This window comes from Pelophylax lessonae (genome assembly GCF_965119305.1).
Source record: "Pelophylax lessonae genome assembly, chromosome: 10".
NCBI lineage: Eukaryota > Metazoa > Chordata > Amphibia > Anura > Ranidae > Pelophylax > Pelophylax lessonae.
Window position 1 is genome coordinate 94,252,416 of NC_138777.1, and position 16,735 is coordinate 94,269,150.

The 16,735-nt window shown below is 44.5% G+C and overlaps 1 protein-coding gene across 2 annotated transcripts in view; it reads left to right on the forward strand.

Annotated features, from left to right (window-relative positions):
- The window catches only part of LRRC56 (leucine rich repeat containing 56), a 131,282-nt gene that overhangs the window by 53,787 nt on the left and 60,760 nt on the right, over window positions 1-16,735 (forward strand). For both annotated transcript variants that reach the window (XM_082269575.1, XM_082269576.1), the window contains exon 2: window positions 11,736-11,776. The gene's annotated coding sequence lies outside the window, so the exon portion shown is untranslated. The remainder of the gene's footprint in view (window positions 1-11,735; window positions 11,777-16,735) is intronic.

Consider the following 16,735-nt stretch of genomic DNA (forward strand, 5'->3'; position numbering starts at 1 on the left):
GGTGTGAACACCCATATGATCCGATTCCGGTGTGGACAAAAAAAAAGGGTCCTACACAAGTTTAGTTCGAATGCGATGCAAATTTAGCCATACAGTTTGTATGGCTGAATTCGCATTGCACAGACAACACATGTGATCTGCACAGCAAAGCGGTGCAAATCACATGCTAAGTCTGCCATCGCACTAGTGTGAACCAGCCCTAAAAAAAAAAAGAAGGAAGGGGGGGTGATTTATTTATTCTCAAGACCCCCAATTTTGTTTTCCATTGTCTTTTTACAATGACTAAGATCTGTTTTTCTAATAATGTATTTTTTACTATATTTCTAAGCTGGGATGAATTTTAAAGCTGAAGTACGTCCTTGGGAATATGGGACAGATTGTCGAAACAACATGGCTTCAAGTCCCCCCACGCTCCATTGGCTCCCTTATTGGGCAATCCACGGTTCCCTCCGGGCCTCTGTCCTGCTTTTGAATGGGGGACGAACAAGGGATTTCTCTGCTTGGCGGACCTTTGTGATAGGAAGGGTCTGCTCCCTAGGGCTACATTACAGGGAAAGTATTCTCTTCCAGTGAGGGAGTATTTTCGCTACACTCAGATCTCCCATTATGTGAACTCTATGAAAGGTTTTTGTGATCTAACAACCTCGACTCCCATGGAGCATCTCTGCAACACAATTGATAAACAGAGAGGCTTCATATCTATGATTTATAACATACTGAATGATGACAACACTAAATTGCCTTATATGGAACGTTGGGAAGCAGATTTGGGTGAGGAACTAGACAGGGCTGAGTGGAAACGTTGGCACAGCTAAACTCGAAATCCCTGATTAACACATCTCTGATAGATGCCAACTATAAAGTGTTCTTGAGGGGGTACATGGTCCCAGTCAGACTGGCTGCAGCGGTTCGAGAGACCTCTCCATTGTGCTTTAGAGGCTGTGGCCAAACGGGCACAGTTCTGCATGTCTGGTGGACCTGTCCTAAGGTCTGACGATTCTGGATCTGCATATATAATTTTATATATTCTCTCACTCACATCAACTTAGTCAAGTCGCCGCTACAGGCGCTCTTTGGTAAACCTATTGAGAAGGCTTCTAAACACACCAAATGCTTGGTTAATTTTATTTTCACAGCAACTAAAATAACTATTGCCCGCTACTAGAGATCTCCGGTGCTACCGATGGAGCTGCTTAAAGCACCTGGATCATGATCAACGAGAAGATGGTGGCCATCCTCCAAGATAAAATGCACCTTTTTGAGAAGACTTGGGACCCCTGGGTGAGATACCTGGTGGGCTCCCCATAAACAGGAGGGTTCTCCCTCCATATGCCAGGATCGGACGGCTTTCCCGAGTCGCCTGGGCCCCTATCTCATGGACCTGGACACCAACCTCCTACTGCTTCTATTCCTTACTCTATTCTTTTCGCTCCCTTTCCTTTTCTTCTTCTTCTCTTTTCTTTCCTCCTCTCTCTCTCCTTCATGCTCTCTTCTTCTCTCTATCGCAAAGGGATTTATGAAGACGTGGTTCTCTTAGGGTCATTGTTCACCTTTCGTTGCGGCCTTTGCCTAAATTTGACGTATCGGTGGAATACCAATGCTTGTGGTGAGGTTTTCCAATGCCAGCGGTGGTACGGTGGACTGGGAGCTGGGTGGCCGCTACCCCCTTGGGGCGCAGTGTGTTCCCCTGGGGGCGTCGGAGTGGGACCAGGCCCGGATGACATTGCCCCGGTCCATGGAGACTGCCAGAGTGGTGTTCTTTAGTCATGTATGCCAATGCCATGAGCTCCTCTGCGGACCATGTTGACTGTTTAGCATTGTTATATGTTATCTTTCATTGCAGATTTTAACTGTAAGCATCTTTGTGTATTTTTTCTTTTCTTACGAAAATGAATAAACATATTGAAATCTAAAAGCTAAAGTACCCCATTAACCTTTCAGAAGTATTTATTTTAGGAAACAGGTACTACTAGTTTAATTTCCAATAATTTTTGGTACAATTTTAAGCACAGCACAGTACAGCACAAAAACCTATACTTGAACTTGAACTTTATCAGGTAATAGTCAAAACGAGAATGCATTTACCAAAGGGATCAGAGGCCCTGATCAGTTGTATAGAAGAGCTACTGCACAAAGTTTCAGGCCTAGCAATCCGGCTCTACTTGTTTGCATGACCATTTCACTAAGGCTGTAGTATAAGCCCACAGGTATCAATCACTAGGTATTCAAAATATCAACAAATAGTAATAACTATCATGTGACATTACAGCAAATTGTCACACGTATTTTCCAGAGCATGGTGAAGTATAACATCAGCATCTAGAATGGATCCTGATACCGCAACCCAAGGGGGTCTCAATTCTGAGAAAATAGCACAATTGGGGAAGCTGTGCGGTCCCCCCTCAGCATCCCACCATATCATTTATCAGTATGATATGAGACCAAAAAGGTCAACGCCACAAACTGATACTGCTTCTCGCCCACGACAAAACAGGGGAAGCGCTGTTGACCGGCGCATATTAGAATGTGCGGGTAGGTGTCCTTGATGCTGATAGAAGCGAGAAGAAAACCCCCTGATGTAGGGACGCCACTACCGTGCGAATGGACTTCATGCGGAACTCTTAAGTACCTCAACCAAGCAGTTTAGCGCCATGAGGTCCAGAATTGGACGTACCTTGCATTCCTTTCTGGGCACTGTAACAGAGGCAAGAAGAAAAAAAAAGGGGTGGGAGAAGAAAAGAAACTAGTAGAAGAAGATCAGAGTAGAGTAGGTTGTAGGTCCCCTTAGCCCTGGTCACCCCTCACAAGGTGGCCCAGTATCTAGGGGGCTTGGAGATATGGAATCCAAGGGTTCCACACTCTCTCAAACCTAGCTTGTTTATCTCTGCAAAATGCTGGTCAATTTTTCATTGATCATAATCCAGGATATTTTAGGTTTCACCAATGTGACATCAATCACGGATGATTTTCCACGCTCGCCCTATGGTTATCTTAGGTTCTATTAGTTTAAAACGTTTGTGCTAAGGGGTCCTAATTAAAATCCCCTTTATTATGACTAGCACTAGCGTAATGTATTCAACTGCTTTAAGCGTTTTCATCAAATTAAAAGGTACTGTGTAAATAACCTGGACATATATCAATAATGTACCAAATAAAATGTACGTTGCCTTAGCCAGAATGTCGTCAGAGACCAACAGAATTAAGTAAGTGCTTAAATTTAGGCATGAGGTCACCAATTGAAAGCAAATATATTAATGAAACAGTCTGGCACTATTTTCACATCCCCGGTGTTGACTAAGGACTGCACTGCTGCATCTCTACCTTTTACTGCTGCATCAATAAATGAAGTCATTACTGGCACAGCCACTTAACTGTTTAGATGGCTACAGACAGAGGTGCAGGGAATAGCAAGGTGTGGTTAGGAATGGGAAGTACTGAATCATTGCTCATATATTTACATAAATTATTGATACATCATTACCCGTATGACCTTGTCATTGTATAATGCTCTTCATTCCAGAGAGCAGATTGAGTCAACAAATATCTCTTACCCTAGCCATGGACAACGGGAAGGCCTATTTAGATCACCCTGTTGGAATCACTTATATATTAGAGCAACCAGTAGCAAAACAAAATACTAAATATTTAATTGGCCTCTTCTACATTCAGTCCACAATGGCTTGATTCTGTGCATAAGAACCATAAATAGTATTGATTTCCCATATTGCTCCATTATGTCCATATAGCCTCTTTAATTATCTACTGTGCCCGGGGGAAATGTTCAAATTTTGCTTGTTGGCATAGAAGTCTTCAAACAGGTGTCTATATTGCTTTACTTGTGGGTTGTCTTAGGGCAGTGAAGGTAAGCCTTGGCACCTCAGATGTTTTGAAACTACATTTCCCATGATGCTCATGCACTCTGCAGTGTAGCTGAGCATCATGGGAAATGTCGCTCCACAACATCTGGGGTGCCAAGGTTCACCATCACTGTCTAAGGGCCTCTGCACATTACTGCTGTGTTTGAAGAGGCTTTCAATGACCTCTGTTGTGATGGACACCTTAGTTAGAGTAGAACTATAGGCAAAACTTTTTTTTTACCCATTTTGGATAGAGCAAGGAATAGATAACCCCTATCAGATTTTTTTTTTCACCATCTGTGTCCCATTGGGAATATTTTTCTTCACTTCCTGTCCCATAGCCAAACAGGAAGTTTGAGGAAATTCTAGCAAATTAAGAAAATTCCTTGGAGACCCCCAGTTTTCCCATTGGCAGATTTCCCCTTTATTACTTTTCTGGGGACAACCCAAAATTTGGGATTTTCTTTTACTTCCGCTTTCATTGATAATGGTAAACAGGACAAATAGAGAGAGTAAGTCTCGATTCACACTAGAGCGACTTGTCAGGCGACTTGTCAGCCTGACAAGTCGCGCTCCCTCGCAGTCCATTGATTGCTACAGGACCGTTCTAATAGGAGCGACACAAGTCGCTCCGACTTAGAAAAAGGGGCCTGTACTACTTCGGGGCGACCTCGGAGCGACTTGCATAGACTTCCATTACGTGAAGTCCCTGCAAGTCGCTCCGAAGTCGTGGTGCATGGGAATGCACAAGTCGCCCCCGAAGTAGTACAAAGTCGTGCCGCCCCAGTGTGAACAGACTCTAAATCTCCCTAATGGGGGAGGGGGGGCACAGATAGCAATAAACTGAGAGGGGTTCTAATCCCTCTCCACTCTATGCAAAACTAAAAAAAAAAAAAGTAGTTTTGCCTTTAGTAATACTTTAATGTTCCTATGTGCAGGAAAGAGACATAGAGGCACTTTATAGGTATAAAAGCTAATTACAGCATCAAAACTTTGTTACTGGGCTGATCAGAGCCATGGGATGGTCCCACTGTAATCTGACTTAATAAAGAAGACATAAATTGCTCAAAATTAGCCTGTTTATGGTGCAACACAAGCTTTAACATTGGACTAAAGGCAAAACTTTATAAAATGTTGGATAGAATAAGAGAGAGTTATAGCCCCTGTCCAGGTTTTTTGCCAGAGGGGAGATTTTCCTTCACTTCCTGTCCCATAAACAAAACAGGATGTTGGGAACCCCTGGTTGTCACCAGTAGTAGAGCTCCCATTTGAAGACAACCCACAGTAATAGGTCATAGTCAGCAAAAAAACTGACAAGTGTTCTAATCTAAGTCTAAAACTTACATTTAGTTATACTTTAACTACTTCACCTTTTACCCCCCTTCCTGACCAGGCCGTTTTTTTGCGATATAGCACTGCGTTACTTTAGGCCCCTTTCACACTTATGCGATGCGATTTTACCGCGACTTTTCTGCGATTTTGAGCAATGGCTCAGGGCTATATACCTCAAAACGCATTACAATTGTGCCAAAGTAGTGCAGGCACTACTTTGAAGTCGGTGCGACTTCAAAACGCACTGATATGAATGGGCTCATTGAAAATAATGGAAAACAACTTGTCATGCGATTTTGTGGTCCAAAATCGCGGGACAAGTCGCACTAGTGTGAAAGGGGCCTAACTGACAATTGCACCATCTTGCAACACTGTGCCCCAATAAAATGTGTATTTTTTTCCCTACTAATAGAGCTTTCTTTTTGTGGTATTTAAACTCTCTCTGCATTTTTTATTTTTTGTGCTATAAAAAAAGAACGACCGACAATTTTGAAAAAAAAACAATATTTTTTACATTCTACTCTAAAACATATCATCCAATAAAAAAAATGTAAAAATCGAATTTCTTCATCAATTTAGGCCATTATATTCTGCTACATATTTTTGGTAAAAAAAAATCCTAATAAGCATATATTGTTTGGTTTGCGCAACAGTTATAGCGTCTACAAACTATGGGATATTTGTATTTTTATTTATTTAATAGCGGGACTGCGACATTGCAGCAGACAAGTCGGAAACCTAACGGACACCTGACATTTTTGTTGGGGACCAGTGACATTATTACAATGATCAGTGCTAAAAATATGCACTGTCATTGTAATGGCACTGGCAGGGAAGGGGTTAACATTAGGGGCAATTAAAGGCTTAACTGTGTGCCTAGCTGGTGTTTCAGTGTAGTGGGGGAGGGGCTTTTACTAGTGGAAGGCATGGATTGATATCCCTGCTTTACAAAAACACAGAATCAATGTCTTCTGACCTGACAGAATGACAATTTTCCTTGTTTACATAGGCAGATGGCCATTCTGTCAGTGTCCTGAACGATCAGCCGGTGCAGACGGATCAGCTCCCATGTAAAATCACAGCGGGAGCAAGCCACTGTGCACTCGCATCCGATACCCGGAAGGGCAGGATCACGTGATGCGGCGCGGCCGCCCTTTAGCAGTAAATCTGCTCTGGGGCGGTCGGGAAGTGGTTAAATATCAGCAATCCAGCAGCCAAATAGATTGTAGTTATCAGGACCTAACCAGCACACCTTCTATTCCAGGAAGATTCTATAGACAAACTGAATGGGGTTGATTTACTAAAACTGGAGAGTGCAAGTTCTGGTGCAGCTTTGCATAGTAGCCAAACAGCTGTTAACTTGAGCTTGTTTAATTAAGCTTTGACAAAAAAAAAAAAACCTTGGAAGCTGATTGGTTTCTATGCAGAGCTGCACCAAATTTTGCACTCTCCAGTTTTAGTAAATCAACCCCATAGTGTCATTTAGATTCCCCTGTCAGATTTAACTTTCCATGTAGACCGAAATCTTTGGATAGCCAAATTATGCATCATGTATGGACAGCCCAATCTGTGTGTATATATATATGGCCAACTAAAAGTAGGTGCCACATTGTTGTGCTTCTAGATTCTCACTCACATTCTGTGCAGACTAATACCCATAGATGTTTATACCTTTAGGCTGGCCATAGAAGGCTGATCGAAAAAGAACAAACGTTTTCCCCCATCCACACAAGCGAGGTGGATGGAGGAATCCTCCCCGCTGCTCTATTGAGTTAAAAAAAAGTGTAAAAAAAATGGATACCGTAAAATGTGTGCCATCATCCCCAAGAAACTAGGACAAAAAACAAGGGGTAGTAGGGGCCAGGAGAGGACCCAAGAAAGCGGTACTATACCGGCATAACTGGTGGTTGCAACCACAAGTTATGCCAGTATAGTCCCGCTTTCTTGGGTCCTCTCTTTGCCCCTACTACCCCTTGTTTTTTGTCCTGCTCTATTGAGTTCTAACAGTGGGGACTCCTCCGCTGTCTGAATTGTGATATTGTAGAATTCAGCTCAGTGTTAGAAGCATTTGTAGCCCACGCCAGTCCGAACAGTGGTCCAGGGTTTTCCAGCCCATTGTTATTAAATAAACTTAAAGTTCATCACAAAAAATTGCCAATGCAGGGGATTTTCACCAACATAAAAAGGTAATGGAAAAATACAGAACCACCTGCCTGTCTCTTCAACAGCGCCACTGCTTAGCCCTTAACCCTGGTCTTTGGCTGGTCCCTTAAGCCAGCTCATACAGTACCTCTGTGATGCATCCGGCTTTCCCAGCTCCTAGCTCTCAGCCTTTTCAGTTGCAGCACCCTGCAGCATGGGCCCACTCCCTGGTCTCTCTTCTGGCACCCTTGGATCTCTCACTCATCTAAGACCTCCACATTCCCTCGGCTCTTTCAGGTTCCCAGGCTCGCTTAGCCTTAGGAACAAGTAATCTATCCTCCAGCATGGGTGTTGTCTCCCGAGTGAAAACACACCGCTGCCAGAATACATCGGTCAGCATCAACCATTGGCTGAGAGCGCAGATCAGGTCTCAATCGGCAGACCTTTTTCGATTATGCCCCTTCGACAGAAACCAGACATTCGGCCAGCTTCTGTCGGACAGGCTGCTGTACTCACGTGCCTGTTTCTATTGAACCGGCCGATAGCGCCTGTTATTCAGCCTGTGTGTATGGCCATTTAGTGAGCACCACTCACCAGATTTGATGCAACCCCTTATAATATAGGAAGGTCAATACACCTTTTTATTGTCTGCTCTCCACTTTGTTGATCTGCTTGTCCCAGGCAACATCACCATAAAAAGGAAGAGGGCTCACAATAGTGTAATCCAGTTTAAGTCCGTATATACTCGAGTATAAGCCGGTCCGAATATAAGCCAAGGCACCTAATTTTACCACAAAAAACTGGGAAAACATATTGACTTGAGTATAAGCCTAGGGTGGGAAATGGTGCAGGAGATGCAGGGCTGCGGGCATGGTGCAGAAGATGCAGGGCTGCGGGCATGGTGCAGAAGATGCAGGGCTGTGGGCATGGTGAAGGAGATGCAGGGCTTCGGGCATGGTGCAGGAGATGCAGGGCTTTGGGCATGGTGCAGGAGATGCAGGGCTGCGGGCATGGTGCAGGGGATGCAGGGCTGCAGGCATGATGCAGGAGATGCAGGGCTGAGGGCATGGTGCAGGGGATGCAGGGCTGCAGGCATGATGCAGGAGATGCAGGGCTGAGGGCATGGTGCAGGAGATGCAGGGCTGCGGGCATGGTGCAGGGGATGCAGGGCTGCAGGCATGATGCAAGAGATGCAGGGCTGAGGGCATGGTGCAGGGGATGCAGGGCTGCAGGCATGATGCAGGAGATGCAGGGCTGTGGGCATGGTGCAGGGGATGCAGGGCTGCAGGCATGATGCAGGAGATGCAGGGCTGAGGGCATGGTGCAGGAGATGCAGGGCTGAGGGCATGGTGCAGGAGATGCAGGGCTGAGGGCATGGTGCAGGAGATTCAGGGCTGCGGGCATGGTGCAGGAGATGCAGGGCTGTGGGCATGGTGCAGGAGATGCAGGGCTGCGGGCATGGTGCAGGAGATGCTGGGCTGAAGGCATGATGCAGGGCTGAAGGCATGGGGGGTCTTACTTACCCATCCACAAGGTGCCTTACATTTCAACACGTCATTGCACATGCGCCGTCTGCTTGAGAATGGGCGAGTGCGTACAGGCTTTCCCAAGTGGCGGCGGCGCATGCGCAGTGTACATGTCGGGCCGGCTGCCGCTGACCTTCGGTCAGCCCCAGGGAGAACAGGTAAGTGACTTGAGTATAAGCCGAGGGGGGCTTTTTCAGCATAAAAAATGTGCTAAAAAAGTCGGCTTTTACTCGAGTATTTATGGTATGTTTTATTGTGCAAAAAAAGCCAATACATACATATGTCCATCTCCAGCAAGCACTTTACATAAATTGGATGCATTGTATTTTTCCGTATGGGTGTACTGTGATTAACTTCGATTGCACTTTATAGTGAATGATAAACACATAAATGAACTGTAAAATGCACAAATTAATATGAAATTTAAATGTTATGAATTTGATTTATGTATTCATTTATTTATTTTATTAAGCTTGGATGTTGCACAGTTTGACATTTTATGTAATAATTGCACTGGTTTAGGCACATATGGTTAAATTATGGAATAGAGGTATTAGTAATATTAATGGTGGTCCACATATGTCATAGCTTATAAATCAGAGTGGATAGTATAGCGAAGCAGTAGTTCTTTTAAATTAGAAGTTGATCGTTAGATTGACCTCTGTTGAGTAGGAAGGGCCATAGATGGATTAAAATGCGATCGATCTTTGGCCAGCTTTAGGCAAGGATAGTCTGCTTTCAGGTGTCACCTACATTTTTCAACTTTTTAAACTTTGCTTTCCAACCTCTGAATGTTTCCTGCTGTTATGTAGAATAAGGTGAGTGGGTTATGATGAGAATATATTGTTCTCTCTTTTCAGTTCAATAATACGTTTCTTAGCTAAGTCACTGCTTATGTAGGATACAACAGCACACATGCATAGTATGTGGGAGTCAGGAAAAATAATTATATTGAATGTTTCTTAGTGTATAGACATGATCTATGGCGGGGGTAACCAGAGGTGGAGATCTACCTGGGTCCTGTTGTTAGCAAGATAACCTAGCAAGGCAAACTAGAGCGGTACGAGGCACGGATCTACCTTAGTGTCCATAGCGCCATCCTATGGTGACACTTAATATTTGATTCTTAGGCTGGCCATACACTATACAATTTTCTTGTTCAACTTTCCTTTAGATTTACCAAAACCATGTAATGTAGGGTCAAACCTAAACACTTTCAATTTGTATGCAATCAGGCAGGCCCTTGCACTACATAGTTTAAGTTAAATCTAAAGGAAATTGAATAAGAAAATTGTATAGTGTATGGCCAGCCTTAGACCTAGCAAGGCATTCAGGAGTTTTTTTGTGCTTTCAGAAAGCGCACCAAACCGACAGGATATAATAGTCTATTGCTATGGCGCACCTAACCTACTGTTATAGGTGATATTGTGCCTATAGAGATTCCCAATAGCAGCTTTATGGGCACAATAACCTCTCTATGGGCACAATAGCGTCTTTATGGGCTTTATACTATTGTGCCCATTTAGCTGCTGTTGTGCCCATCTAGCTACTGTTGTGCCTCTATATGGGCACAATAGAAGTTATGTATGTATAATAGTATCTTTATGCTGTTGTGCCCATTTAGATGCATCTAGATGGGCACAATAGCACCTATTTGGGCACACTAGTAGTTATTTGGGCACAATAGCATCTTTTTGCTGTTGTGCCCAGATAGCTGCTGTTGTGCACCTATATGGGCACAATAGCATCTTTATGCTATTGTGCTCATATAGCTGCTGTTGTGCCCATATAGATGCTATTGTGCATCTATATGGGCACAAAAGAATCTATATGGACAAAATAGCAGCTATATGGGCACAATCGCATAAAGATGCTGTTGTACCCATATGACTAATTATGTGCCCATAAAATTGCTATTGTGTTCAGTATCCTTAAACCCAGTGACAATGACCTTGCATGCAGTAGTGCTGTTTCATGCTGTGAATCCCGGGGCTACCGGGAATAAGAGGCGAAGTGCTGTTGGTATCACTCCTCCTTACATTCCTGCCAGAACTTTAGAAGAGGCAACGGATAATGCGGCCGGCTGATGCATCTGTGGAACTGCCTTTGCAGCTCTGCTACATGTTTTTGATTATAAAAAACTCCAATAAGTGTATATTGATTGGTTTACGCAAACATTATAGCATCTAAAAACTATGGAATAGGTTTATGGAATTTTTCTTTTATACCAGAAATGGCGATCTGCAACCTATAGCAGGACTGCGGCGGAAAAATCGGACACTGACACCTTTGACACTTTGCGGCAACCAGTGAAACTAATACAGTGATCAGTGCTAAAAAATATGCACTGTCAATGTACTAATGACACTGGCTAGAAAGGGGTTAATTATCTAGGGCGATCAAAGGGTGTGTTTGCCTAGCCAGTGTTTTTGTGTAACGTATGTGCTGCTTTCACTAAAGGAAGAAATGGATTATAGTCCCTGCTTAGCAGGGACACAGAATCCATCACTTTCCCCCTGTGAGAATGGCAATTTGCCTTGTTTACATAGGTAGATCCCTGTTCTGTGTGGTTTACAGACAATCAGCAGGTGCTGGAGGACATTGAGTGCCCGTCACCCGCAGTTTGGCTTCTGCTGTAAATATTCACCTGCAGGCACATGCCCCCTGCAGGCAGAAGTGTAGAATCAGGTACAGTGTTTATATATATATATATATATATACACAAAAACATGGCATTAGCACAAAAACACCCCCTACCTGTTCAGTAAAACTAGCACAGTCACTACATTTAGGATCAGTAAGCTGCAATGTATTACATTTTATTTACATTTTGGGTTTAATACGGCTTTATAATTTATGTCCTTCTTCTATTTCCTAGGTCTGGACACGTTTCCTAGAAATGTAACTTTTGTTCAAGAGGTGAGTATTTTACACTTTTTTAAGAACGTTTAGAGTAGTATAATTTCTGTGAAGTGTAACATTCTTCCATTTTCATTCCAGTTGTATTGTGTATTATAAATCAGCATTTGCTATAGTCTAGGATTAGCAACTCAATGATAACTCTTAACCTCCCTGGCAGTATGATTCTTTCTGATTTTAGGTGCTGAAAGCGGTACCATTATTTTGCATGTAATTCTTAAGAATGAGCAGCCCAAACCAACTATTTACATATGATTTTTTTTTTTTTTTTACTGTGCGTTCTTCTTTATAGCATCTCGGGTATAATAAAGTTTGAAACACAAAATCATAAATTATAATATAATAAATAACTATAAATAAGTTAAAGTATGTATGTATGTATACATATATATATATACTGTATATATACATACATATATATATATATATATATATACGTATATATATATATATATATATATATATATATACATAAAAAGTACAGTAAAACTTCAGGAAAGGGCACTGGGGGGCAAACTAATGTGAGTTTATTTTATTTTGTAATGTATCAGTGTGTTTGGTGTGTTTTACTGTTTGAATTTGCCCCCGGTTCCACCCCCCTGCGAGCGTCACGTCGCAGGAGACGTAAGTCGGGGCTCACAGAGGATCGGGAGGAAGATCCGGCCACCGCACACCGCCGGGATATATCGTTGGATCCCGGGGACAAGGTGAGTACCCTCTCTTACAAGATCCAGCGATCTCCCTAGCGGTACCCCGAGTGTGGCTCGGAGCTACCGCTTTTGGCACTGAAATTTAACCACTTGCCGACCAGTCACTGGGACTGTACTGCGGCAAAGTGGCTGGATTCCGTCCAGCGACGTAGACCTACGTCGCTGGACTCCTCCCCTTGTGGGCGGCGCTCGCATGCCGCCGGAGGCTCGCTCCCACTGTTTTCAGTCCCAGCGGGAGTCGGGCCAGGGGAGGAGCAGCGCCGATCGCCGCTGCTCTTCCCCGATCGTCGGGGAATCGAGTTTGGAGATCCGCCCACTTGTGTAAACAAAGCGGGCGAATCTCCTAAGTGACAAACAGTGACAGATTGCAGGGTTCAGCATAGCTGAACATGCGATCTGTCCCTGTGTCACTCAGTCACCTCCCCCCACACAGGTTAGTAAGCACCAGGCATACATTAACCCCTCCCTCTCCAATAAAATTAACCCCTTCCCTGCCAGTGTCATTTTTAGAGTAACAGTGCATATTTATAGCACTGATTACTGTAGAAATGTCACTGGTACCCCCAAAAGTGTCAAAAATGTCAGTCAAGGGTCCGATCTGTCCGCCGCAATGTCGCAGTCCCGCAAAAAAAAAAAAAAAAATCGCAGATCACCGCCATTACTCGTTAAACAAAAAAACACCAAAAATGACAGAAATCTTTCCCTTAGTTAGTAAACATAATAACTTTTGCGCAAACCAATCAAAATACGCTTATTGTGATTTTTTTTACCTAACATAGGTAGCAGAAAACAAATTGGCCAAAAATTTAAAAAAATTTTGATTTTTACATTTTTTTTGGGGGGAATTTCATATAAAAAAATGTGAAAAATATTGTTATTTTTTCAAAATTTACGCTCTTTTTCTGTTTATAACGCAAAAAGTAAAAATTGCACAGGTGATCAAATACCACCAAAATAAAGCTCTGTTTGTGGGAAAAAAGGACGTAAATTTTTTTTGGGTACGGCGTCGTACGACCGCGCAATTGTCAGTTAAAGTCGCACAGTGCCAAATCGCAAAAAGAAAAGTGGCCTGGACGTAAGACAGCAAAATCCTCCGGTGGTAAAGTGGTTAACCCTGAGCCACACTCGGGAATACCGCTAGGGAGGTTAAAAGGGGTATTAAACACAAAAGCAAATACTGTATTTATTATATTGCAGCTTACCGATTCTAAGATGTGGTGGCTGCATTCATTTTTTTTTTTTTTTTTTTTTTTTTAAGCTTTCTTTATTTTTTTTACCTGGTGATCTGGTTTATAAAACCTTTATTCCAAAAAGGAAAAAAACAGTTTGTTGTAACTGCTTATAAATTATTAGCTGGAGTTCAGCTCTAATTTGTTAGTGTATTTAAATCTGTCAGTCCAACTAACACTCCTCTTCCCCCCCAGATTACCAATGTTGCGGTCCAAAGGTGCCCCCTGTGCTCTTTCATCCAGAGTGGGGACACTCTAATACAGGAGGTGTGTTACTGGCCAGATCACCAGATGAAAACAGAGGGGAAAAAAGGGCTAATAAAAGAAAATTGATGCAGCCACCACATCTAATGATTGGTAAACTGCAATGTGTTACATTTTTGGTTTTGGGTTTAATACTGCTTTAAGACTTTATGCAGACTGAGAGTTTACTTATTTTCTCTTCTCCTCTGAATGCCAGAGCTCCCGGCAGGAGAAAAGCTGCTTATAAAATACACATAAAGCCGCATATTTCATACGTAAGAAGACGCATTTAGGCGCGTCAAGCATTTGCACTTAATTGGATTCATTGGCTAGAATATCAATTTATTCTGGTCATTGGAATGTATTAACGCTCAAAGACGCCCAGCATTTAGATCAATTTGATGCATTATTTTCTGCTCATAAGCTCCTCTCCTGAATGTGCTAGTGATGGTTTTATTTTTTCAGCCTGTAAAGGCTTCTCTATGAATACGTCTGTAACGCCTACGTGTGCTTGGAGGTGCTACAAAAAAAAAGCCAAATGCCTGTAAGTCCCCGTTCACACTGGGGCGACCTGTCTGGAGACATGCTTGGCCAGTCCATCACCCAGTGGCGTCGGCAGGGGGGGGCTGACAGGGGCTATAGCCCCGAGTGGGCCCCCAAAAAGCCCCGAGTCTCGTGTGGATTATTTATTATTATTAGCCCCGAGTGTCACTGGTCCTCCTCCTTCTCTTCCTTGAGCCTCTACTTCCTGGCCTGGCCCCGTCACACTGGTTGCTACTATAGCCTGCCGCTTGGCGTCTAGCAACCAGTGATGTCACTCGTCACGTGACAGCAGCAGGAGAGGCTCCCTGTGTTCAGAGCGGAGAAGGATTTCAAATTCCTCCTCCGCGCCTAGAATTAGCTCCGCCTCCACCCACCTCTCTCCTCTCTGGGCGGCGGCACAGACAGTGACAGGCTAGCCGGCCGGGTGTCCACTCCATAACGACTCCACCTGCCAGCACCTGCAAAAGGTAAGTTACTTACCAGTGTTACCACAGGACAGGAGTCTATTCAACCACAAGTGGAGGGGGGGGGGCGGACTCCTGGTGCCGCTCCTCCATGACAGGAGTGATCGTGATTTCACTCCTGCAGCTGGGACACTTGTTGGAGGGAGGATTAGGCTTTCTCCTCCCTCCAGCCTGTAGGGGGAGATAGGAAGCTGGCAGACTTTCCCTCCTCTCTCTCCGTGTCATTTCATTTATCACGTGACTGCAGAGAGGAAGGAGAATTTGCCTTCATTCAAGAGAGATGTGAGTACAACTGGGGGGGAGGGACATGGGTGGGGACAATGTGATGAGGACACTGTGCTGGGGACATTGTGTTGGGGACACTGTGCTGGGAGAATGTGATGAGGACACTGTGTTGGGGACACTGTGATGGGGACAATGCGATGAGGACACTGTGTTGGGGACACTGTGATGGGGACAATGCGATGGGGACACTGTGATGGGGACACTGTGATGGGGACACTGTGATGGGGACACTGTGATGGGGACAATGTGATGGGGACAATGTGATGGGGACACTGTGATGGGGACACTGTGATGGGGACACTGTGATGAGGACAATGTGATGGGGACAATGTGATGGGGACAATGTGATGGGGACAATGCGATGGGGACACTGTGATGGGGACACTGTGATGGGGACACTGTGAGGAGGACAATGTGATGGGGACACTGTGATGGGGACACTGTGATGGGGACACTGTGATGGGGACAATGTGATGGGGACACTGTGATGGGGACACTGTGATGGGGACAATGTGATGGGGACAATGTGATGGGGACACTGTGATGAGGACAATGTGATGGGGACAATGTGATGGGGACAATGTGATGGGGACAATGCGATGGGGACACTGTGATGGGGACACTGTGATGGGGACACTGTGAGGAGGACAATGTGATGGGGACACTGTGATGGGGACACTGTGATGGGGACACTGTGATGGGGACAATGTGATGGGGACACTGTGATGGGGACACTGTGATGGGGACAATGTGATGGGGACAATGTGATGGGGACACTGTGATGGGGACAATGTGATGGGGACACTGTGAGGAGGACAATGTGATGGGGACAATGTGATGGAGACACTGTGATGGGGACACTGTGATGGGGACAATGTGATGGGGACACTGTGATGGGGACAATGTGATGGGGACAATGTGATGGGGACACTGTGAGGAGGACAATGTGATGGGGACAATGTGATGGGGACACTGTGATGGGGACACTGTGAGGAGGACAATGTGATGGGGACAATGTGATGGGGACACTGTGAGGAGGACAATGTGATGGGGACACTGTGATGGGGACACTGTGATGGGGACACTGTGATGGGGACAATGTGATGGGGACACTGTGATGGGGACACTGTGATGGGGACAATGTGATGGGGACAATGTGATGGGGACACTGTGATGGGGACAATGTGATGGGGACACTGTGAGGAGGACAATGTGATGGGGACAATGTGATGGAGACACTGTGATGGGGACACTGTGATGGGGACACTGTGATGGGGACAATGTGATGGGGACACTGTGATGGGGACAATGTGATGGGGACAATGTGATGGGGACACTGTGATGGGGACACTGTGAGGAGGACAATGTGATGGGGACACTGTGATGGGGACAATGTGATGGGGACACTGTGAGGAGGACAATGTGATGGGGACAATGTGATGGAGACACTGTGATGGAGACACTGTGATGGGGACACTGTGATGG